Source organism: Pinus tabuliformis, chromosome 1_2 (assembly GCF_031772625.1).
Source record: "Pinus tabuliformis cultivar Carrire ecotype Pingquan chromosome 1_2, CPIR1, whole genome shotgun sequence".
Taxonomy (NCBI): Eukaryota; Viridiplantae; Streptophyta; class Pinopsida; order Pinales; family Pinaceae; genus Pinus; species Pinus tabuliformis.
The window spans coordinates 311,477,925-311,501,876 of record NC_142298.1 but is presented as its reverse complement, the minus strand read 5'-3'; the positions used below and the strand labels follow the sequence as shown (position 1 = coordinate 311,501,876).

The 23,952-nt window shown below is 34.6% G+C and overlaps 1 pseudogene; it reads left to right on the top strand.

Moving 5' to 3' along the window:
- The first annotated feature begins 21,699 nt into the window (after nucleotides 1-21,699).
- LOC149205605 (uncharacterized) lies at nucleotides 21,700-22,440 on the top strand (annotated as a pseudogene).
- The last annotated feature ends 1,512 nt before the right edge of the window (nucleotides 22,441-23,952 follow it).

Genomic DNA, 23,952 nt, shown 5'->3' with positions numbered 1-23,952 from the left:
ATTTTAACCCCATTTCATCCTTCAAGACATTTCCTTCTGAAGTGAGCAAGATTGTAACTTCTTGCATTCCTTTTGTAGTTACTGATGATATTGTTGTAGTCTTGGGGGTTGAGGTAGATGCCCTTATAGGTACATTAGGCACTTTGTCACTTATTTCCTGCATTTACAATGAAATTATGGAACTGTTAAGAACCCAACCAAAATATGAAACTATTTTCATTTCTAAAATAATTATCCTAAACATAACAAATGAAATTACGAAAAAAAAAAAAAAAAATACCTATTGATCTAAGGTAGGAGCTTCACTCTCCAACAATGGAATTTCCCATAACTTAATTTGTTCAATTATTTCTTTTCTGATTTGAACATTTTCAGGAATAGCTGGTAGGAGCCTTAACATTCTTGATTGTGAGTCTATAAGACTCCTCAAAGAAACTTGTTCTGGTCTTGGTGGGAGAATTTTGACTTAACCCACATTTGATGTAGAGGTCATGTTATGGGGTTCTGGTCTAGGTGTAGAGGGCATAACATGACCCTCTATACCAACAGATTGTATACTTGTTGGAGTCACCCTAGAAACATCCTGCAAGGCACAAATATAAATAATAATATGGAATAATAGATGAATAATGTTGAAATATGTAACTAGGTTCGGTCTTCATAATGACATATGTAATCACAATTTTATCTAATTTATGTAAAGAAGGACAAATAAGATTATTTTTGTTATGCTTGAGGCATGGGTTGCTATTTTTGTTATTTTTTTTATCTCAAGTTACTTGATATTCATGTACCCCTCAAGTAAATAAATCTTAACATGATCAACCATTAATGCAAATATTTACTTTAATGTTAAAGAATTAAAGACAATGAAGATATAACTTTTCCAAAACAAAGGATTCAATGCTTAGTGATGTAGTTTTTCATACAAGTTAATTTAGCCCTAATAGAAATAAACGTACATGACATAAATCCACTTAGATGTTGAAGTGATTATGGATCATGTGGATCAAATTCAAATATGGTTTTATGTTACTCAGTGAATGAAATTTCTAGATTTGAGTTCTGTGGTGAAAACCTCTTTCCCAATCTCTTTCTATGATATCAAACTACAAATTTTCTTTATGATGTACAAGAAAAAATTCGAGATTTGTGAAAATAAATTACAACCAAAAAAGGAAGATGAATTCTTGGAGAATACATAGCCACAATTTGGTTAAAGATATGTAAAACTTGAGTGAGTCCTAAATTATGATTTATAAAACAAGTCTAGAGTGTGATTAACTAGACTTGATTAACAATTGCAAATCTTGTTTTAGGTTATGCAAGGGTAAATTCCAGATTTTCTTCAATGAACCAAACTAGACTTAAGTGAAGGATAAATCTTGAAATACAAATTTTAAGGCATATCACAATAAGATCCTTGATATATGAACTTTGAATAATTATTCCAAATAGTGATGATGATGAGACACATCTAGAATATTATGAATATGTCAAAACAATAGACTTAATTTCCGTACAAATATGATTTTGTTATGCAATTTTAAATTTCACATTGCTATGATAAATAAAGCAGCCCCAAATAGGAGATATATACTTTAAACAGACAATTTGGGGTAATCACAATTAGAGGTTGAATCATGAACCAAAAACAACTTCCAAATAGTGTTTTAAAATAAGTCTAGAAATGATATCTTATCTATGTAAAAGTAACTACACTTGATAATGTTTTGTAAATCTAATATTTTGCAAATATAAATTCTTTTATGAGAAATTAATTCCAAATTATGAAATTACCCTTATGTGAAAGATAAATGATTGAAACACTGAACTTGAGGAAAAATCACAATTAGATCTTCAACATATAAACCTTAAAAATGATTTTTAAATTGTGGTAATGAATCAAGTCTAAAATATAAATCTTTATACCAAATCAACTACACTTGATGATGTTTGCAAATCTGATTTATATATTGAGAGATCAATTTCTAGATTGGTAGAAACAAATAATAAAACAAAACAAAATATAAATACTTAAAAGTCAAAGGCTTATAGCAATTTTTAATTAAATTTTTTATGTAAGAACATTGAAACAATTCCTAATTGAAATAAATAAGTCTAGAATATTTATGTATTTATGTGAAAAGCAACTAGTTTTGAAAATCAAAATCTAACAATAGCTATGCAATAATATTCCTTAGATTTCAAGTAAACATAAAAAGGAAAATAAATTTTCAATTTTTATGTATTTGGTGGTTAATGGGAGAGACTAGTGAAAAAATCTGAATGATAATGGGGTCAAGAAGAGACTTCTGCTAAATGTCTTATTTTTGTAAGGATTAGAGGATGGAGGAAAAGCTATAAAATACTTTATAACCTCCACTCTATTCTAGTTGAAAATAAATGTTGAAACTCTACAAGGGATCCAACATGATCCTACTTTCAACTAGCAAGCCCAACTACACCCTAGCTAGTGAAACCAATGAACTAGAGTATATATAAAGCAAGCTATTAATTAACAACAACTAAGTTAACAACAAAGAAAAGAGGAGTTATCTCACATGCACAACCCTTTCCAAGTGGTATACTTTATCCTCCAATGGATTGAATAAGCTAGTATTACTTGTGTATAAATATTAACAACATATAACTTGAAGCACCAAAATTGTAGCTAAGGAGAACACACTAAACAAGAAACCAAGACACCTCAATGCTAAATATTCAACAATAGTATTCCCAAGTATTCCAATATGAACACAAAATGCTATGAGGGGAGCCTTTGATATAGAGATGAGGTTCAACAATCCTTTTATTACAATATTAGTTTTTCTTGGGACAAAACATTAGATCTTTCCTAGGATATCATAAAAAAACTCTTATCTTACAATTAACTAATGAGGACAAGGCCAAATAATACATAAAAGAGTGAAGTAGTTATGCCACATGTACAAAGTCTTCTAAGGAAATTGGATGTGCCTGCCAAAGAGACAAAGGAGAGGGTCAAAGAGCTCCAATGTCACTCCTCCAAGAAAGAGAATCACCTCCAAACACTCTTCAAAGCAAGATTGACCAGTCAAATGAGAAAATAGCTTTCATGCCCCGTCCTCTAGTTACACATGAGGCACATTGGGACTCCCAAAGGTGGATGGTTCTTCTAAATATTCTCCAATGGTCATGTGTGAGTCCTCCAAGGCAATAGCCACTCCCTTGATCCATGTTAATGACTACATGAAGGCAAAGAAGGTTGAAAACAACTACCATGATCCAAGGAAATACTCCAATGGTCATGAAATAATGGCATGTTCCTTCGAATGTATGAAATGCTAGAGGGATCCATATGGGGTGAAGTGGCATCCTTTTCAGGGGATTTCTCTAAATTAGTCTCAGGGATGCCAAGCAGAAGCGACCGAGAGGTGGGGAAATCTAATATGGATGAGGAAAGGCATCTCCTCCAAATAAACCAAGATAATTTTCACATCATTTCAAGAGAGGAAATTATTCACATTTGAAACACTAATGAATTAATAATCAAGCACTGACCATACAAATCTGAAAGAGTCTGAAAGAGTGAAAGGTACATAAGACTAGCTACATCAAATTTAAAGGAAAATACCTCTCAAAAATAAACCCTTTGTTGTGTTCCTTGATACGTCTAGCTCAACTTCCAGTGTCTTTTCTCTATCCCTTGCTACTAGCTCAAATGCTTCTCTAGGTTGCTTAATTTGATTAAACCCAACATAAAATCTAACTGAAAAATCGTTATGGAAGCCCCTGCATATAAAAGCTAAAAAAAATTGGCGCCAAACTGTTTTTCGAGATCTACACCAAAACAAATTTAGTCGTTTCAGCCGGCTTGTTTCCATTTTCAGTCGTTTTAGCCCGTTGTTTCCAGCTCAGTCGACGCCACTGTGTCCTGCGCTGCATAAAACAATTTTGTTCTCATCCTGATCTCACTTTTCCTATGAGATAGGGTCTCACCAGATCTACCTCCCTATCCTCATTAACAGGGGCAGCAGACTAGCCACTTCCACTCCCTCCTATCCCTTTTATTCACAGGTTGCCTCACCCCTTTGTTGTTGGCTCAACTGTAATGGGCCCAAGTAAACTTATTTATCCAAACCCAGATTTTCTGTTCAAGCTCCAATTGGATATGGAATGCGAAAAGATGCTAGGCATGGCTAACAAATTGGAAAAGCATCTTGATCTCGCCCTTAATAAAATGGGTAGCAAACTACCTGCCTTTGTCTCTATCCCTTCTTCTCTATCCCTTTGTCTCTTCCATTATTCAAAGCTCCTAGAGGGTTTGAACAAAAATGGCACCGACCACCTGAAAAGCATCTCGATCTCGCCCTTGATAAACTAGGTAGAAAACTGCCTACCTTTGTTTCTATCCCTTTGTCTCTTCCATTCTTCAAAGATCCTCAAGGGTTTGAACGAAAATGGCACCGCCCACCTGAAATTTTATCTCATGACGTTGTACGCTGGAGACAAAATGTCTTAAAAAAAAATCTTAAATTTCCATTCTATGTATTAAAAAGCTGATATGAAAAAATCAAAAAGAATTTCTTCGAATTCCTACCCGTGTTCTCTATGTCTTCCATGCCGGATGTGCATTCCCTTGATTCGTGTAGGTTTCGTTGATATTAAGGTAAATTTATTTGAATGAATTGTTTATAATAGACATGGCCAATAACTTCATCATGTTATTAGTCCCACCACATATATTTTTGATACATTATGGATATTTTGTTAGATATTTATCATCAAATTTGTAGACATTTTTTAATTCTTAAATAAATAATGTTTTCGATGTAATACTGAAAATTAAATTGTATACTATTTTATTATTATAAATTTAATTAAATAAAAGTGGTTGAGACAAAATGAAATTTTAAGGCGAAATTAATTAAATGTCTAAAAACCCATTCATGTAGTAGTGATTCAATGGAATGGAATCATCTTTAAATTCTTTGGAAACCTCTTTCCAAGATGTTTCCAGAAATTTCTCTACTTTCTAGACAGTTTCACCCTTTTTAAAGGGGAAGGGGTGATAGTCTCTTGTAGTAGTGATTCATTAAAATGGAATCATCTTTAAATGCTTTGGAAACCTTTTTCCAGGATGTTTTCAGACATTTCCCCTCTTTCTAGATAGTTTCACCCCTTTCAAAGGGGGAAGAGGCGACACTCTCTTGTTTCTCTTTGACAAAAGGTGTTATGTCACTCCTTGTCAAATGGACTAGAGTGACATGCTTCAAAATGTCACATTATTCCATGGTTTGAGTTCGGATTTTAAGCCAGTGAGGTGGAAGGGTCTTTATGCTTGTTTAGGTGTACAGTTAAAAATGAACATTTCATTATCATTCTTGTCTTCAAATAAAAGCTCATGGGAGAGCTTAATCTTCTATTTTTATCAATCTAATAAAGAGTTTACATATGGAAGAGGGTATATATTGGCTACAAACAGGGGCTATAAATGTTGGTGTGGCATGGGACAAAAATAAAAAGGTCCCTTGACAAATGTAGATCCTGTCAATCTCCCCTGAGGATAAGGCCTCTGTGAAAAATGCCTACATGAGTCTTCAAAGGATATTTAGGATGAATATTGTGTTCTTAAGTTGAAGCTTCATGAAGAAGAGATGGGAAAGGATATTTTTGGGACTTTTAAGCAGAATTTAAAGCAAGATACATAAGCTCAGAAGCCCCAAGGCGAAGCCCAAGATAAACATATGAGCTCTAGTCCTCATCCCGAGTCATCCAATGCTACTTCTTAACAATAAGTCTATTATTGGTGGTGGTGGATAAAGAAAAAAAAAGGAGAAGGATGCTAATGATAGGGAAGGGAGAGATAACACGAGATAGAGGAGATAGATATGAAAAATACTAAAAAGGAGGAGGAATCACAAGTTGAAGCCAAAGAGACTTATAACCAATATATTTCCTCTACCTAGAGTACCTTTGTCACAACTCCTTTTCACCCCCTGCAATTGTTCTTAGTATTTCTTATATTGAAGCTCCTCAATTATTGTGATATCCCAATTAACATAAATGTACATGCATAGTGTTGACCCTTCTTCCAGTGCCTTAACTACCTTATAAGTTCCCTTTTTATATTCCCCTTCTACTACAACTACATCCCCTAGTATCTTAGCTGCCATGATTGCGACAAACCCTCTACCTTTTTATCTACTATCGGTACCATGATCACCATGATAGTTGCTCAAGCCCAAGTTTCTACCTCGAGTACAATGAAATCATTTCAAACTTGAGATTCTTTTGCTAATTTTGTTGCAATAAAATCATAGGGTAAATGGATTCAATATAATCTACCACCTTTGGTAACCAATGAGGCAACTAGCCAAAGGATTCTAGCAACCATGAATCTAGAGATAGGGATCCGTTCCCTGACAACTTTGGGTTATAAGTGGAAAGGTTACATAGAAAAATGAGAAAGTCAAACAATGATTTAGATTTTGAAAGGATTATCTATAAAGCTAATGATAAGGAGTTAAAGGACCATAAACTAAACTCATTAATATAGAAGGTTCTTCCATTCTTGAAGGTTCCTTGAGGGTTTGTTCTTCCATTCTTGAAATCTCATCGAGGGTTTGAACAAAATTGAACCACCCATTGTTCTTCCATTCTTGAAATATCCTTGAGCGTTTGAACAAAAATGGCACCACCCAGCTCGAAATTTTATCTAGTGACACGGGAGACAAAATGTCTTAAAAAAAGGGTCTTAAATTTCCATTGTATGTATTAACAAGCTGCTGTAAAAAAATCAAAAATAATTTATTCTAATTCCTCTCTATGTCTTCCATGTGGATGCATATGCCCTTGATTCATGTAGATTTCGTTGATATTAAGGTTAATATATTTGAATGAATGGTTTATAATAGATATGGCCAATAGCTTCATCAATGTTATTGGTCCCACCACAGATATTTTTGATACATTATGGATATTTTTTAGATATTTGTCATCAAATTTGTATACATTTTTTTATTCATAAATAAATAATGTTTTGGTGTAATACTGAAAATTAAATTTTATATGATTTCATTATGATAAATTTAATTAACTAAAAATGGTTGAGATAAATGAAATGTTAAGATGAAATTAAATAAATGTCTTAAAAACCCATTCATGTAGTAGTGATTCAATGGAATGGAATCACATTTAAATTCTTTAGAAACCTTTTTCCAGGATATTTTCACACATTTCTCCTCCTTCTAGACAGTTTCACCCTTTTTAAAGGGGGAAGAGGCCACAATCTCCTATAGTAGTGATTCAATAAAATGGAATCATCTTTAAATGTTTTGGAAACACTTTTCAAGGATGTTTTCAAACTTTTCCCCTCTTTCTAGACAATTTCACCCCTTTCAAAGGGGGAAGAGTCGATAGTCTCTTGTTTCTCTTTCACAAACGTTGTTATGTCACTCCTTGTCAAAGGGACTAAAGTGACATGCTTCAAAATGTCACATTCTGCCATGGTTTGAGTCCATATTTTAAGCCAGTGAGGTGGAAGGGTCTCTAATATTGTTAAGGTGTACAATTAAAAATGAACATTTCATTGTCATTCTCGTCTTTAAATATAAGCTCATGGGAGAGCTGAGTCTTCTCTTTTTATCAATCTGATAAAGAGCTTGTATATGGAACATGGTATATCTTGGCTACAAACAGGGGCTATAAAGGTTCGGGTGGAATGGGACAAAAATAAAAAGGTCCCTTGACAAATGTATATCCTCTCAATCCCCCTCTAGGATAAGGCCTCGATGCAAATTGGCTATGTGGCTCTTCAAAGAAAATATAGGATGAATATTGTGTTTGCAAGCTGAATCTTCATGAAGAAGAGATGGGAAAGGATATTGTTGGGACTTTTGAAAAGAATTTAAAGTAGGATACAGAAGCTCATAAACCCTCAGGAAAAGCCCAAGATGAAAATATGAGCTCTAATTGTCGTCCTGAGTCATCCAATTCTACTTATTAACAATAACTCTATTATTGGTGTTGGTGGATAAAGAAAAAAAGGAGAAAGATGCTAATGATAAGGAAGGGAGAGTGAAGACAAGATAGAGGAGATACAAGAGATAGACCTTTGAAGGACTAAAAAAGAGGAGGAATCACAAGTGGAACCCAAAGAGACTTCTAACCAATATCTTTCTTTTACCTAGAGTACCTCTGTCACATCTCCTTCTTCATCCCCTGCAATTATTCTCAATACTTCTTATATTGAAGCTTCCTCAATTCTTGTGATATCCCAATTAACATAAATGTGCATGCCTAGTGTTGACCCTTCTTCCAGTGTCTTAACTACCTTATAAGTTCCCTTTTTATATTCCCCTTCTACTACAATTCCATCCCCTAGTATCTTGGTTGCCATGATTGCAACAAACCCTCTACCTTTTTGTCTACTACTGGTACCATGATCACCATGATAGTTTCTCAAGCCCAAGTTTCCACCTTGGGTATAATGCAATCGTTTCAGCCTTGAGATTATTTTGCTAATTTTGTTGCAATAAAAGCATAGGGTAAATGGACTCAAGATAATTTACCACCTATGGTAACCAATTAGGCAACTAACCAAATGATTCTAGCAGCCATCAATCTAGAGATAGGGATCCTTTCCCTAGTAGCTTTGGATCATAAGTGAATAGGTTACATAGAAAAATGAAAAAGTCAAACAATGATTTATATTTTGAAAGGATTATCGATAAAGCTAATGATAAAGAGTTAAAGGACCATAAACTAAACTCATTAATATAGAAGGATGGTCGGTAATATAGCACTCGAGGCATTGGACTCCATAATTTCTCCTCTGGTTTGTAAACCCTTGAGCTCAACAATTGCCTCTCTCGCAACCACCTTTTTCCATCAAGGTGTTTCTCATCAAGCCCTAACTTGGACACTATCACTCTCTCCTCCAGAAGACCATAAGTGCCCAATCTTGTCCACACTTGGGCCACTCTCACGCTTTCCTCCAACAAACCACGACTGACCAAGTCCATGATGTATCATCTGCACCTAGCTACGGCATCCCCACACCTAGGATACCCTTACACACGGCTACCAAAATATTGCACCAATCTACCCTTTGCTTTTGAAATAGAGGAGCTATTGCACACATCTGGGCACCAATCATGTCCTCACCTAGGACATCTATCCAACTTTCATCAAGGAGAAATCTGCAACTCTCCTTGCTAATATCCTCTTGCCTCTCATTTGATGTGCATGTTGTCACCTTGGCTGCTTGGTAGGCTTTCCAACAGTCCATGTGGACTCCTCCAAACAACTTCTAGGGTCTCCTACAACTTCCCATCAAAATGTTGCCATTAGGATACAGGTGTTGTCCTTGATGGCAACTCACTCACAGGTCAGTTCAGATTTGACAAAGGGAAACTCACATTATAACAGGTCAATTCAGAGGTAATAGGGAAATGGTACAGAAGATCAAGAAGTTGGAACAAAGGACTACAGATCAGAATCAAGAGGTTGAAGAAAAAGGATGTTTGAAGTCAGTTTAAGTTGTATACACAGGTTCACCTTGTTAAAGTAGCATATACAAGCAGGCTCACTCTACAAAAGGAGCATATATGTATGCATGCACTTTCACAAGAGGAACAACGCGTATGGGTTGGAAAATCAAGGAAATTTAAGATTAAAGAATACCAAGGGTTAATACCATTGTATTAGCCCACAATATTGAGAGGAGTAATGGTTATTTGATCTCGTCCATGAATACCATAGGTTCTAAGTGTTGTTTTGGTCTTAGGTATTGAGAAAGGCCAAAAACTATATAAGGGCTATGGTTATGATGATCTAAAATATCTTGTGCACCTTATGGTACAATGTTGGATTAGGATCATGAGACCTGAAATGACTTATCATTGTATGATCTAAATATTGTTGGGCTAGATTTGAATACTGACGCATGTTTTATCCTATAAATATTATGATCTGGGTATGGCATAAGTCTGGAATAACTAGGAAGTTTTAAGTTAGTATTTTCATATCTATACACTGGTTCACCTTGGTGAAGGCGCATATACACGCTGATTCGAATCTTCCAAGTAGCGTATGCAAAAGAAAATATTGTTATTCAGAAATGGTCAATCTAATCAGTGTTGTTGTTTTACTGTTGTCTGTCAATGATGTCTTCTTAGATCTGAAAGTATAACTAAATGCATAAGGAGATTGAGTCTAATTGATTGATTGATTAAGTGAGAAGGGTGATATTTTTTGATGTTTGTTTAGATCTCTGTAATTTGACAGTAGATCTTCATAATGTTATTGGTTGATACAGTTTTGATTCATAGGTTTTTATGATTCAGTAATTTTGGAGGTATATGCATGTTTGGTTAAAGGAAGTAGTGTATACACGCAGGTTGGCTTCACTAAAGTAGCGTATACATTCTGACATATGATTTTTGAGGTTGTAGTTGGTTCTGGATGATGATGCAAGTTTCTAGGTTTAGCATAGTGTTTTGGTGATAGTGATCTAACTGTTTAGATTGACTGATTCTTGGTTGATGCAATTATTATTGAGTTTGAGCTTCAATGTTACTAATGGGTCCAGTATGAAAATTTGATGAAACGTGCCCTTCATATTGTGTTGTTTTGTACTAGGAGTATCCAGTTTGAAAATTTATGGAACGTGGTCCCTGGAGGAAGAGAGAAGGTCGTAACCTTCTGTAGGTCGATGCCTACGTACTAGTAAACATATCGGCTAGTACAAGAGCTAGGGGGCTGTAGCTCCCTTCCAGTAGAATATGGAGAACAAGAGAAGGCTGTAGCATTCTGTAGGAGGGTGCCTGCGTACTGGTATGAGTCTGCACTAGTACAAGATTATAAACATATTTTCTTTACATTAAAAAGAAGACAGAGATGACAGCAGTAGGTGGTTTTTCTCCTACATTGGGTTTCCACGTTAAATCTTGGTGTTCATGTGTGTTGCTTATGTGTGATGGTTTATTCTGTTATTACTCCACATAGTCATTGTTTAATAAAGTACTGATGCACTGATTAAAGATCAACGCATGATGAATCAACTAAATCATAAGTTAACTGGATATACGTTGGTTTCCTTAATTACAGTTGCATGCACACATGAGTTCAATTCACTGAAGTAGCGTATATGAATGTGATTATGAAATGAAAAATTATTGAATTGTAAATGTTGATTCACCCCCCCTCTCAGTATTATTTCCAAAAATTGGTATTAGTGCAGGACCTTCAAAAGAATCTTGATTGGTTGAAAGGAGATCTCTCAAGATGAACAATCACGAAGGCAAGGGATCTATCAGACCACCAATCTTCAATAGAAACAACTTAGTATATTGGAAGATAAGAACCAGAACCTATCTTCAGTCACTTGGAGCTGATGTTTGGGAAATTGTGGAAGGAGGCAATCAATATCCAGTAGAAATACCCACAGATACAACAAGAAAGAAGTTATATGGAACCAATGCCAAAGCCGTCAATACTTTATTGGGAAGTCTGCCAGATTATAATTCTTCAAAGTCATGGAGCTCAAGACAGTCAAAGAAATATGGGACAAAATCATTCAGAGCTACGAAGGAGACTCCCAGGTAAAATGTGCTAAGATCCAAACGCTCAGAATTCAGTATGAAACTCTAAGATGCATAGTGATGAAAGTATTGCTAGTTATGTTTTACGAGTAGATGAGATTGTGAATTGTATGAAGAATTTGGGTGAAGAAATAAAGGAGGCTACTTTAATAGAGAAAATTTTGAGATCTTTATATTGTAAATTTGAGTCAAAAGTATCTACCATAGAAGAAAAGCAAGATCTTCAATCTATTACTGTTGTTCAACTTCATGGAATTTTAACTACCTTTGAAATGAGGAAAGGAGGTCCATCAAATATTAGGGAAGCCACTTTCAAAGCTTCAACTAAGGGAAAATAAAAGGAAGATCTCAATTAATCAAGATATATTTTAGAAGAAGATGAGGTCAAATTTGTAAATAAGCTTCAACGGGGTTCCAGAAGATTCAGAGGTAAGCTTCCATTCAAATGTTTTGCTTGTGGTAGATTTGGCCATTATGCTGCTAAATGTCCTCATAAAGATAATCATGAAAAAGGAAAGGAGTCTGCAAAATGTAATAGAAAACAATTTGTTAATAGAAGAATTTATTATACTCAAGAAGATAGTGATGGGTTGTTTAATAGTGATGAAGATGAATCTAAACAAGATTTTAAAATACTCATGGCTTATGACAATGATGATTTTATGGATGCCTTAGAAGAGGAAGATTTTCTTGAAGAAATAACTAAACTCAAAATGTGTTTGGAAGAAAATAATATGGTCATAGACACTTTGACACATCAACTCACTGAAAGAGAAAAGCACAATGAAAAATTAGAATGTGAAGTAGTGGGTCTAATAAAACAACTTGAGAAGACAAAATATCCTAATCTTAGATTTGCTAAAGGATCAGAAACTTTAAATGAAATCATCAAGGCTCAACGTTCTCCTCTTATAAAGACCGATCTTGGATATACTGAAGAAACATCCCAATCACAAAAGTCGCCAACCATCACCAGAAGCTATCTTGATGCAACAAAGACCAGTGAACAATGCATCAATCTTTAGCAAAAGCCTAAAATTACTCCTCAGGTAAATCGTGCTCATTTTACTCCAAGGGTGAACATCAATAGAAGCATCAACCAAAAGGTAAACAATACCAAAAGATTTTATGATCACATAAACTTCTTTAATGGACAATGTTTTTCATGCCATAAGTTTGGGCATAAGGCTACTCAATGTGTTGCTTACAAAACTGTCATGACTAGAGAAGCACGAAAACAAGGGAGCGTGACAAGAATGAAGAAAAATTCTTATAATAATTTTTTTCCTCTTGAAGATGAAATTGATGTTCATTTTGCAATAGCTCTGGTCATGAAGAATCTGAATTCATGAGAAAATTTCGGCCAACAATTCAAAAGAAGAAAACATCATCAAATTCCAAGGTATGGAGAAAGAGGAATTTCAATCAGAAAGATGTGTCATAGCTCTTTTTTCATAAGGACAAGAAAATCAATGGTACATTGATAGCGGATTCTCTAAACACATGACAGGTGATAAATATAAACTCATTTCATATAATGCTTTCGAAGAGGAAAAGAATGTCTCTTTTGGAAATGACACACTAGCTATTGTTAAGGGTAAAGGTTCTGTTGATTTGAAATAAAAGGTTAAAGCTGGAAATATTATGTATGTTGATGGTTTAAAGAATAACTTTTTGAGTGTCAATCAAATGTGTGATCAAGGAAATGAATTTGTGTTTCGATCAAATGGATGTGTGGTTCGTGAGCTTGATATAGGAAAGACCGTAATCAAAGGTACAAGAACTCCAAGCAATATATATACACTAAAAGGAGGTCAAAAACAATTTTATCTAAACAAAACAGAAGAGAAATGGCTATGGCATAGAAGATTGGGGCATCTAAGATTTTCTCAACTAAGAAAAGCATGCAGGCTCAAGGCGGTTCGTGATCTTCCAGATATCAGTATCCTAGAAAATACCATCTGCAAACCATGTCAAGTCGGTGAGCAAACCAGAGTTCATTTCAATGACAAAGAAGGATCAACAAGCAAGCCTCTTGAACTCATTCATACTGATTTGTGTGGTCCAACAAGGAAAAAGTCACCTCGTGGAGAATAATACTTCATTTTATTCATTGATGATTTTTCTAGAATGTGCTGGATAGGTTTACTAAAGCATAAAGATGAAGCATTTGAAAAGTTTAAAGCCTTCAAAGCTTTAGTTGAAAATGAATCAGATCTAAAAATCAAATGTCTAAGATCTGATTGAGGAGGAGAATTCATATCAAATGAATCTTTTGATTTTTGTGAACAACATGCAATAAAAAGACAATTCTCTATTGCCAGAACTCCTCAACAAAATGGCGTGGTGGAAATAATGAACAGAAAAATTCAACAAATGGCTCGAGCTATGCTTGATGAATCTGGAAATCCTACCACTTTTGGGGTGAAGCTTCATATACTGCCATAAATATTCTGAACAAAGCTAATGTTCGAGTAAATAGTGATCAAACTCCATATGAACTTTGGTATGGTAATCCTACTACTGTAAAACACTTCAGAGTTTTTGGAAGAAAATGTTTCATCAAAAAGACCGATGAAAAACTTGGTAAGTTTGAACCTAGAGAAGATGAAAGAATTATTCTTTGTTATTGATCTAGAAGTAAAGGATACAAATGTTATAATAAGAGACTTCGAAAAATTGTTGAATGCATTGATGTAGTAATTGATGAAGCATGCAGAAATTCGGAACAAATGAAATCAACAAAGGAAGATGACAATGAGGAAGACAGTGAATGCTTTCCTGTATCAAATCAAAATAATATAGAGGAAGAAACCAATGAAGCATCAGAAGAAGATACAGCTGACAAGGAAAAGACTCCATCCAGGTATATTCAAAAGAACCATCCAAAATCTCAAATTCTAGGAGAAAAAGGGTCTGGAGTACAAACAATAAGAACTCTTGCAAGAACTTCTAGTTATCTAGCATTACTATCCTCCATAGAACCACATAATGTTAATGAATCTAGAAAATATGAATGTTGGGTTAAGGCCATGGATGAAGAACTTGACCAAATTGAAAAGAATGATACTTGGGAATTAGTTCCTAGACCGCATGATAAAAATGTTATAGGAACAAAATGGATATTCAAGAATTAGTTGAAAGAAAATGGAGAGGTTAGCATAAACAAAGAAATACTCATTTGTAAAGGGTATGCTCAACAAGAAGGTATACACTTTGAAGAAACTTTTGCACCTATTTCCAAACTTGAATCCATAAGAATGTTTCTTGCTCTTTCAAGTTTTCGAAAATTCTAAATGTATCAAATGGATGTAAAATCTGCATTTCTTAATGGATATTTAGAAGAAGAAGTTTATATTGAACAACCAGAAGGATTCATTTTAGGAAATTATGCAAAACTTTTATGCAAGCTCAAAAAGGCTCTATATGTATGGAAATAAGCTCCAAGGGCTTGGTATTATCATCTTGACAAATATCTACAACAACAAGGTTTCACAAAAGGATCTATAGACAACAACTTATACACAAAGATTGAGAATGATAAACTGCGAATTATTGTTGTTTATGTTGATGATATCATCTTTGGTAGCAATGAAGAATCTATGAGTCAGAACTTTTTTTATGTTATGCGGCAAGAACTTGAAATGTCCTTACTTGGTGAACTAACTTATTTTCTTGGTCTACAAGTACAGTAAACAAAATATGGTGTTTTTCTTTCGCAAACTAAATATCTCAAGCAGATTCTGAAGAAGTATCGAATGGAAGATTCTAAATCAGTATGTACTCCAATCGTAACAAGATGTAGTCTCAGTTCTAACGATGAATCACCTACAGTGAATCAACCAACATACATATCTATGATTGTAAGTCTAATTTATCTAACAGGTACCAGACTTGATATCATGCATGCAATAGGAATTGTTGGAAGGTTCCAAGAAAATCCAAAGGAATCACATCTTCAAGCTGTAAAAAGAGTAGTCAAATATCTCCAAGGAACTTAAGACTTTGGTCTATGGTATCCTAAAGATACAAATCTCACTCTTCATGCATATACAGTTGCAGATTGGGCAGGAAATGTTGATGATCGAGAAAGCACTAATGGAGGTGCATTCTATATGGGATCACGGTTAGTGTCTTGGTTTAGCAAGAAACAAAGTTTGATTTCCTTATCTATAGCTAAAGCAGAATATGTGGCTGTTGCATCTTGCTACACAAAACTACATTGGATGATGCAAACATTGCAAGATATTCAAATTACATGTTCTCCACCCATCTCCATTCTATATGATAATATAAGTGCCATTAGTATCTCGAAAAATACAGCCATGCACTCCAAGACGAAGCACATACCCATTAAGTACCATTTTCTATGTGAACAAGTGCTTGAAAAAAAAAGTTTAATTGGAGTATGTTCTCTCCAAAGAACAGGTTGCTAATTTATTTACCAAACCACTTCCCAGAGAAACATTTGAATATCTCATTCAAAAATTGGGAGTAGTTTCTGCATCATCCTGTTGTTAAATCTAGTTTTTAGAGGAATGGTTCCTATACGCGGGTTTCATGAAGAAGAATCGCGTATATACGCAGGTTTCTGTGGTTGTAGGAGCGTATATGTTTTTCTAATAGAAAAATAGTGGGTCAGACTCAAAATTAGTTTTTGACATGGATGTTCAACATGATATTGATGGTTACAGTCTGCTAATATGCTTTGTTAATTATTGTTTATTTGACTGATGAAGATGTCTTGATTAATGATTTGTTGAAAATGCACATGTAGCATAGGTTCAGGGGGAACATTAGCCTTCAAAAACATTATATATTGTTCGCATCATGATTACTAAATTTAGCTATGGTTTCCAATATTCATAGCATTTTTTGTAAAGGTCATGTAAAGGCCTATGATGTAATAATATGTATCTTTCTGTCATATCTATTAATGAGTCATTTTGGACATATGATGTAATTTGTACTCCCACTATGCATGGGAAAGATGATGTATTAATTGCAATGTTTTAGTCATGTATGAACATTTGGTATATCCCCACTTGGTTGGGTGATTAATGTATGTATGACTCATTGGTGATAAGAAGGTCATACTCACATAGTTGAGTTACAGAGTCATGTTATTATTTTGAAAAATATCTCTGCAGACTCTGCATGTACTCAGGGGGAGCATGGACAACATAGTGTATCTCAAAGTGGGAGAAGATATTGGTCCGCCCTTTGCCCTTGATGTCAAAGGGGGAGAGTATCTTGGTCTTGTTCGATATATCTAATAGGTTCTACAGCTTGACGTAATAAACACCAATATGGTTGCCATGATCAAGTCCAAAGGGGAGAGATTGTTGACATTAGGATACAAGTGTTGTCCTTGATGGCAACTCACTCACAAGTCATTTCATATTTGACAAAGGGAAACTCACATTGGAATAAGTCAATTCAGAGGTAAAAAGGAAGTGGTACAGAAGATTAGGAAGTTGGAAGAAAGGACTATAGATCAGAATCATGAGGTTGAAGAAAAAGGATGTTTTAAGTCACTTTAAGTTGTATACGCAGGTTCACCTTGTCAAAGTAGCGTATACAAGCAGGTTCATTGTACAAAAGGAGCATATACGTATGCACGAACTATCACAAGAGGAAAAGTGTGTATGGGTTGGAAAATCAAGGAAATTTAAGATTAAAGAATACCAAGGGTCAATACCATGGTATTAGCCAACAATATTGAGTGGAGTAATCGTTATTCGATCATGTCCAAGAATACCACTGGTTCTAAGTGTTGTTTTGGTCTGAGGTATTGAGAAAGGCCAAAAACTATATAAGGAGGAGAAGATCAAAGGGCCAAGTGGGCAAGTGAAAGATCTTTTCATGAATACTTCTATCTGAAGTATATCTTATGTTGTAAGGGCTATGGTTATGATATGATCTGAAATATCTTGTGCACCTTTTGATACAATGTTAGATCAGGATCATGAGACCTGAAATGACTTGTCATTGTATGATCTAATAATTGATGGGCTAGATCTAAATAATGACGCATGTTTTATCCTATAAATGTTATGATATGGGTATGACTAAAGTTTGGAATAGCTATGAAGTTTTAAGTTAGTATTTGCAGATCTATATGCTAGTTCACCTTGGTGAAGGCACGTATACACGCTAGTTCGATTATTCCAAGTAGCGTATGCAAAATAAAATCTTGTTATTCAGAAATGTCTGATCTATCTAATCAGTGTTGTTGTTTTACTGTTGTCTTTCAATGATGCTTCTTAGATCTGAAAGTAGAACTGGATGGATAAGGAGATTGAGTCTGATTGATTGATTGATTAAGTGAGAAGGGTGATCTTTGCTGCTATCTATTTAGATCTCTGTAATTTGACAGTAGATCTTCAGAATGTTACTGGTTGATACAGTTTTGATTCATAGGTATTTATGATTCAGTAATTTTGGAGGGATACACAGGTTTAGTTAAAGGAAGTAGCGTATATACACAGGTTAGCTTCACTAAAGTGGCATATACATTCTGACATATGATTTTTGAGGTTGCAGTTGGTGCTGGATGACGATGCAGGTTTATGGGTTCAACATAGTGTTCTGGTGACAGTGATCTGGCTGTTCAGATTCACTGATTATTCGTTGATGCAGTTATTATTAACTTTGAGCTTCAATGTTACTGATGGGTCTAATGTGAAAATTTGATGAAACATGGCCTTCATATTGTGTTGTTGTGTACCAGGAGTATCCATTTTGAAAATTTATGAAACATGGTCCCTGGAGGAAGAGAGAAGGTCGTAGCCTTCTATAGGCCAGTGCCTATGCACTAGTAAACATATCAGCTAGTACAAGAGCTAGGGGATTGTAGCTCCATTCCAGTAGAAGCTGGAGAACAAGAGAAGTTTGTAGCCTTCTACAGGTGGGTGCTTGCGTAATGGTATGAGTTTACACTAGTACAAGATTGTAAACTCATTTTCTTTATATTAAAAAGAAGACAGAGAGGACAGTAGTAGGTGGTTTTTCTCCTGCATTGGGTTTCCACCTCAAATCTTGGTGTTCATGTGTGTTTCTTATGTGTGATGGTTTATTCTGTTATTACTATACATAGTCACTATTTAATAAAGTACGGATGCATTGATTAAAGATCAACACATGATGAATTAACTGAATCATAAGTTCACTGGATATATGTTGGTTTCCTTAATAACAGTTGCATGCACATGTGAGTTCACTTCACTAAAGTAGCGTATATAAATCTGATTATGAAATGAAAAATTATTGAATTGTAAATACCGATTCACCTCCCCCTCCCTCTTAGTATTGTTTCCAACACAAACTGATCCAAGCACTAGTCAAATTATTTAACCAAACATCCCTCCAAAAACATTGTTGTAATAATGTTTCCACCTTGTTGTCCGTGACACTTGGTTAGGGCACTTTCTACAACCCTAAATCCTCCCAACAACCATCAAACGGACCCTTAAATGGCTGCAACACACCTTTTGAGGACTCCGCCTCAAACACATTACTTCTTTAGAGCATATGTCAACCCTTGAAAAACCTTAAACAATCCCAGTTGTGTGCTATGGCTTGCATCCTAACACAACAACCCTCCAACAGTGAAATAGTCCTCAAAATGGTGCCCAAACACACTCCAAACAACAACGTTATTGCCCACAAGGAACTCGGCCTAATAGCCAACCTCCTCAGCCCTTATCATAGCAAAATCGGACCCCTATTCCAACCCAAAAACAATCCTTGGCCTCCTTGTGATATGCCTCTCTTGTTGCAGCTAGGGCTTGACCTATTTCACGTTGTCTAGGCCTCTTCTTGCATCCCAATTTCAGAGCTCATTTTCCTTGAGAAGATGTTGCACAATGCATGATATAAAACACATCAAATCACCTTCTATTTAGATCCAAATGAGGGGCTCCACAAATTAGTGAAGAGACACATCTATTAGATAAATTTTACTTCAAGCTTATATGACTTGACAACCAATAATTACTTATCAACTTCAAAAATTCGTTGCTCCCCAACGACAACTTGGAATCAGATGATACACATTGTGTTAGAATCATCTTGACAAGCACTATCATCTTTATCCATCACATGTCAAAAACTCATCATGGTTTTGGCCCAAACATCGATGGGTGGAAAACTCCATACCTAAGTTCCAAGCCCCCAAGCCTACGTGTGGCGCTTTGACCTCCAACACTCACACACTAGGGCTTGGAGTACCTCCCAAGCTACGCATACTTCCAAATGAAATTTCTACCAATCATGGTTTTGGTTGTCATCTTCCCTCGAATGTTTGCAGTTTATGTTAGATGCACTGACCAAAGCTCAGATGCAGACGTTAGGTAGCTTGGACGAGCCTTAAATCCGACTGGCACCAGTGCTAACCACAACTCCATTTTCAAAGATAAAATTAGTTTCCTTGGAGTTGAATTTGGGTTTTCAAGCTAAAGCATTTGTAGCTGAAGCTGGGTTGTCAAGATAAAGCATAGGAGAGGTTGTGCACCCTACTAAGAAGTCTAGAGATACAACTAAATCTGAAGGTAGCTGCTGATTTTTCTTAGGAGAAGAATAAGAAGACTAACAACTGTCTCATCACTTATATACCACACCAACATGCACACATCCATATAGCACTCTTTAGTGTTTCCATGGTTATAGGTAGCATTTAATGCTTATAAACTAATGTTAGCATTAGTTTCAAATATTGGAAATATGAATCAAATAAATGCATGGAACAAAAATATTATATGAATAATATCAATGATATGGTTTGTCTTCCTTGGGAAGAGGCTAAATAAGACCTATTGGTCCTAAAAGTTAGATTGATAAATTTATAGGTTGAGAACAATGATCATTTTATGAACATGGTAAAGTTCATAAAAACTTTGGATTAATATGCACAAGTACTAATGCTAACTAATAAAATCGATTACTATAGTCCCATGTCATATACAACAAGGACTAATAAGAAAAATACTCCCATCTTCATGTCTCATAGATTAAAGACCAAACTCTAAAGAGAGACTATGAACTATAATGAATTAACAAACCCTCAATGAATTTCTTTCTCTGTTGAAATATTATGAATTTTTTAATTACGTATATATGGTTGATGTTATTTCTTGTCTAGAGGTAGTGTGTTTTGAGTACACTCTAAAGATTTTATTTAAAAAAAAATGTTTAGTGTTCCTAAGGGTTTTTGAGGAATCCCTAGTGAGGGATGTTACATGCGGCAACTCTTTAACGCTTTCTCTATCCCACTTGCATAATTTGTTGCTATGTTTTGATATGGTTTGTTTGTTTGATGTTGTGTAAAATATATTAATAGATCCTTTTCAATAGCCTGTTCAACATAAGTGTGGACACAACCTCAACCATGAGTGAGAATGATGAGTCACGAAGATAGGGTCAGTTTTGAGACTTTCTTTCGAAGGATCTAGCTCTGGCCATATTGCATTTATTGGGCTTCACTCATCAACTTTGAACACTGTTATTCTCCTGTCATGGGGTTTAAGCACATAACCATTGAATGTATTCGGTAAAGTTTATTTAATTAATTATCACATCAATAGCTCATAAAATATATTTTTGGGGCTCTGCACAGTGAGTATAACATGGAAAATAGTTTTTCAAGGCTTTGCATGGTGAGTCCACTCCAAGGGTTCCTCCGATGTGGAGAAGGTAAGGCCATGGGTATTTTTCAAATCTTTACTAAATCGAGAGACTCCCAAAACTCCATCCTTGTGCAAATCTTGGCTGAACAAATGTGGGACCAACAATGCCTATTGTTATAAACCCTCCTTACCCAACAATAACATGCCTAACAACAACTAAAACTATGGTTTTTTTTAGTATTATTGTGCATCGATTCATATTTACTTTCATGGCAAGTCTTCAATGTTCATTGTGGAAAGAGCTATAGATTACGATGGATCAACTACTTGAGAGTTGATATAAAGTGAGGTAGTTTTAGTCCAAATGAATACAAGATTATCTACATACCATTTTTAGAAATAGGTTGGTTTAAGTTTCATCGATTTATTAGTTCTTTGTGGTGCATTAAAGAATTGACATTAAGATATTTTTTTTTGGGTTAAATATGTGCAGGTGGGCATACATACCATTCCATCCACCTAGAAGAATATATAATCATATTTAAAATTACTAGAAATCTTGGATAAAGAAAGAGCTTGTTAAGGGTGAGATAATCTCAAAGAATATTGAGCTTCCAAAGTACATATTAATTTTCCATAGTTCTTGTTCGAAGAATCTGCATCTCTCAGCAATGAGAGTAAGCTACTAAAACATCAAGAATTTTAACCATCTATAGAAACAAAAAATGTAAGAACCATAATTTGCAATATATATTACAATGACACAATGATCTACAGTTTCAAGGACTCCTAGTTTCAAACACATTTCATGGCTACAACAACATGAGCCCAATTGAAGGCTCGTTTTTTTATAATCCAAATTCAGAAAAAAGTAATGGACTTACACTACATCATCCATGAATGAGAGTGACTACATGAGATCCCAAAATATGGCACTGTTAATTTGTTCTCTTTATGAAACATTGGATCATGTTGATCATTCGAACATAGCTAGATTGTTGGAATATGGTTCCAACTATAATGGGGTCATTTTAGGATATTTCAAGTGCTTATACAATGGTGAACAATATAACCATGGCACTCAAAACAGTTTCAGCTATTTTCCTCCACTTTATGATGCTAGTGAAGAATCTACAACCATTGATTTAAAAGATAGTGACAACAATTCACTAAGATATCTGGAGAAAAACCAAAAAAATGAGATCAATATAGCCCAAGAAACATGAGCATAAAATGTGAACAAAGTAATTTAAGATGCAAGAAGTGGAAACAATGACATAACCAATAAATTCAAGATAATAATCCAAACACTAGGAACAAAGCATTTGTCAACATATAAATTTTTGCACTACCTCATTGTCCACTCTAGGAAAGGTCTTTATTGAAGATATAGAAGCTTCATTTACATCAAAATATGTCTGCCAAATCATGAATACATTTAGATAGACTTACAAATTTTAATCAAATGATCTAGAATATAAAACATCAATACGAAAACAACAGTCAAATGGGAAAAGGGGTAGATTTTAAATGTGTAATAACCAACCCTTGAGTTCAAAAACCTAGATTGTAGTTATACCCTCATCCAAGGTCTTCATGCATAGATCACTAAAGGTGTATCAAGAGGCTATTAGCCTCTTGGCTATAAAATTGGACTATTTTTATTTGTATCTTAGAGAAATGGAAAAGTTGTAGAGACAAGCCGCATTCTTCTTCTTTCACTAGCCATGACAAATGAATAAAGAAAATAGTATCAACCCCTTGGAAAAGGAAAGTCAAGAACAACAAATTCCATGAACAAACAAAGAATATAATGAGTTAAAGGGCTAAAAAACATACCACCCATAACAAACCTTTCCATCCAAAGATTATTCTCTGTTGGGCAACAACAAAACATTTCGATGGAAAAGTCAAGCAGCCTACTACTACAAAGGAAATTCAAACCCCAAATTGTTGTTCCACTTCTAATTTACCCAAAATTACCTCATATTTAAAGGTATCACCATATCTTAAACCAATATAGATAGATATATATATATATATATATATATATATATATATATATATATATATATATATAGATATAGATATATATATAGATATATATATATATATATACTTTGGAGAAATAGGATCATCAAACGAAATTGAACCATACATATTAATGAAACTTATTTTATATATTAATACTAGGATGAACCTATTTTTCTATTGGAAAGAGAGAAAATTTCATATACACTAACAAATCCTTATACATTACCTGCATTTGAATGAGTTAAGAAAAATTAATGGCACTAGGAGAGCGATGATATTATGTTTTTGGTAGATATCTTTTATTTGTTCCTCCAACACCAAGATTCTTCTTGTCTATTGCAATAAAAATGGAAATCTCCAATGGAGATTGTTTCCTTCAAAACTACTCCATTTCTACTAGTGCCTTGGGCATAAAATTGAACTCTTTCCCACTATAGCTATTAGATGCCATTTCATTGAGCTACAATGATAGGTGAGAGTTATGCATAGATCACCGAAGGTGTATCAAGAGGCTATTAGTCTATTGGCTATAGAATTGGACTCTTTTTATTTGTAACTTAGCGAAATGGAAAAGTTTTGGAGACAAGCTCCATTCTTCTTCTTTCACTGGGCCATGTAAAATAAATGAAGCAAATAGTATCAAACCCTTCGAGAAGGAAGGTTGAGAAAAAAAAATAGCATGAACAAACAAAGAATCCAATGAG